Source organism: Oncorhynchus gorbuscha, linkage group LG24 (assembly GCF_021184085.1).
Source record: "Oncorhynchus gorbuscha isolate QuinsamMale2020 ecotype Even-year linkage group LG24, OgorEven_v1.0, whole genome shotgun sequence".
NCBI classification, from domain to species: domain Eukaryota; kingdom Metazoa; phylum Chordata; class Actinopteri; order Salmoniformes; family Salmonidae; genus Oncorhynchus; species Oncorhynchus gorbuscha.
Genome location: NC_060196.1, coordinates 32,872,028 through 32,875,286, shown reverse-complemented (window position 1 = coordinate 32,875,286; position 3,259 = coordinate 32,872,028).

Below are 3,259 nucleotides of genomic sequence, written 5' to 3'. Positions count from 1 at the left end.
TGGGTTCATTGATGATTTGAGTGAGATTGAGGGCATCTAGCTTAGATTGTAGGACTGCCGGGGTGTTAAGCATATCCCAGTTTAGGTCACCTAACAGAACAAACTCTGAAGCTAGATGGGGGGCGATCAATTCACAAATGGTGTCCAGGGCACAGCTGGGAGCTGAGGGGGGTCGGTAGCAGGCGGCAACAGTGAGAGACTTGTTTCTGGAGAGAGTAATTTTCAAAATTAGTAGTTCAAACTGTTTGGGTATGGACCTGGAAAGTATGACATTACTTTGCAGGCTATCTCTGCAGTAGACTGCGACTCCGCCCCCTTTGGCAGTTCTATCTTGACGGAAGATGTTATAGTTGGGTATGGAAATCTCTGAATTTTTGGTGGCCTTCCTGAGCCAGGATTCAGACACGGCAAGGACATCAGGGTTAGCAGAGTTAGAGTTAGGGTTACGTTTAGGAGTTAAGTTAAAGGGTTAAGGTAAGGGTTAGGGGAAGGGTTAGCTACTAGGGTTAAGGTTAGGGTTAGGGTTAGCTAAAAGGGTTAAGGTTAGCGTTAGCTAACATGCTAAGTAGTTGCAAAGTACCTAAAAAGTAGTAAGTATTTGAAAAGTTTCTCATTAGCTAAAGATGCCCGTGATGAGATTCAAACTTGCATCCATTTGTTTGCTAGCCATTCGTGTTATACGCCCACCATCTACCCCGACTAAGTAACCATCTGTCTTATATAACCATACCAAATGTAACATCATACTAATTTGAGTGTCCCAGATTTACACTTACTATGTTATGTCTAGTCTATGAGGCTAATAAACCCTTCTAATGGCCTCTCAACATTTCATTTAAATGTTTCAAGAAATTAAAACGGTCTCTCATGTGTTACCCCCACACCCCTGTAATTCACAGGCTGTCACACCTCACTTCTCTGGGAAGCATGTTTTATGGGACTTTGGGTCCCTGTGCTCATAGCAAAAGCCACTTCTCACTGAAGCCTATTTGGTTGCTACTGTTCTTATCTGACTACGTCATCGACTATGATTATGCCTGTTCCTAGTCGTCTTTTGTTGTGCACTTGCCAAGGACCCTCTCCTTTTGCATTGCTAGTAATGACAGCCTACTCCTTCAAAATATTGTATTTGACTAATATGATTCAAAATGGTTTGACCTGGGTTTGTCTTTTTTCATTCACCATGAGGATAACGTTGTGCCACAAGTAGGAGTAGTAACACTACTGATGATAACACCGATGATACATTTTAGGTATATTAGAACGTTCTAAAATGGAGGCCACAGATGCTCAAATCTAAGGTCATTAACCCATTAGAAAGTATTTACTAAAGTGATATGATTCATAATTTTGCTCACAATGTATTTTCCTTTCATTTAGTGTTAGGTGGGCAGTTGCCGTACCAGGCGGCAATACAGCCCGACAGGATGCTCTCAATTGTGCATCTGTAAAAGTTTGTGAGGGTCTTAGTGGCCAAGACAAATTTCTTCAACCTTGTGAGGTTGAAGAGGCGCTGTTGCACCTTCTTCACCACACTGTCTGTGTGGGTGGACCATTTCAGATCGTCAGTGATCCGAGAAACTTGAAGCTTTCCACCTTCTCCACTGCAGTCCTGTCAATGTGGATAGGGGCTACTCCCTCTGCTTTTTTCTGAAGTCCATGATCAGCTCCTTCATTTAGTTGACATTGAGGGAGAGGTTATTTTTCTGGCACCACTCATCCAGGGCCCTCCCTGTAGGCTGTCTCGTCATTGTTGGTAATCAGGCCTACTATGGTTGTGTTGTCTGCAAACTTGATGATTGAGTTGGAGGCGTGTGTCGCCACGCAGTCATGGGTGAACAGGGAGTACAGGAGGGGGCTAAGCATGCACCCTTGTGGGGCCCCTGTGTTGAGGATCAGTGAAGTGGAGGTGTTGTTTCCTTCCTTCATCACCAGGGGGCAGCCCGTCAGGAAGTCCAGGACCCAGTTGCACAGGGCAGTGTTCTGACCCAAGGCCCCGAGCTTGATGATGAGCTTGAAGGGTACTATGGTGTTGAAGGCTGAGCTATAGTCAATGAACAGAATTCTTATATAGGTATTCCTCTTGTCCAGATGGGATAGGGCAGTGTATAGTGCAATAGCGATTGCATCGTCTTTGGATCTATTGGGGCGATAAGCAAATTGAAGTGGGTCTAGAGTATCAGGTAAGGTAGAAGAGATATGATCCTTAACTAGTCTCTCAAAGCACTTAATGATGACAAAAGTGAGTGCTACGGGGCGATAGTAATTTACTTCAGTTACCTTTGCTTTCTTGGGTACAGGAACAATGGTGGACATATTGAAGCAAGTGGGGACAGCAGACTGGGATAGGGAAAGATTGAATATGTCTGTAAACACTCCAGCCAGTTGGTCTGCGCATGCTTTGAGGACGCGGCGAGAGATGCCGTGTGGGCCGGCAGCCTTGCGAGGGTTAACACGCTTAAATGTCTTACTCACTTCGGCCACAGAGAACGAGAGCACACAGTACTTTCGAGCAGGCCGCGTCGATGGCACTGTGTTATCATCAAAGCGGGCTAAGAAGATGTTTAGCTTGTCAGGGAGCAAGATGTCGGTGTCTGTGACATAGCTGGTTTTCCCTTTGTAATCCGTGATTGTCTGTAGACCCTGCCACATATGTCTCGTGTCTGAGCCGTTGAATTGCGACTCCACTTTGTCTCTGTACTGAAGTTTTGCCTGTTTGATTACCTTACGGAGGGAATAACTAAACTGTTTATATTCGATCATATTAACAGTCACCTTGCCATGGTTAAATGCAGTGGTTCGGGCTTTCAGTTTAGCACGGGAACATGCAGTTGATGTCGGAAGTGTACATACACCTTAGCCAAATACATTTAAACTCAGTTTTACACCATTCCTAACATTTAATCCTCGTAAAAAAATCATTGTCTTAGGTCAGTTACGATCACCACTTAATTTTAAGAATGTGAAATTTCAGAATAATAGTAGAGAGAATTATTTATTTCAGCTTTTATTTATTTCTTCACATTCCCACTGGGTCAGAAGTTTATATACACACAATTAGTATTTTGTAGCATTGCCTTTAAATTGTTTAACTTGGGTCAAATGTTTCTGTCACGACTTCCACCGAAGTCCATTTTTCATGTATCCATTTGTTTTGTCTTGTTCCCTGCACACCTGGTTTTCATTCCCCAATCAATCTACATGTATTTATTCCTCTGTTCCCCATCATGTATTTGTGTAAGATTGTTAATTGTTACGT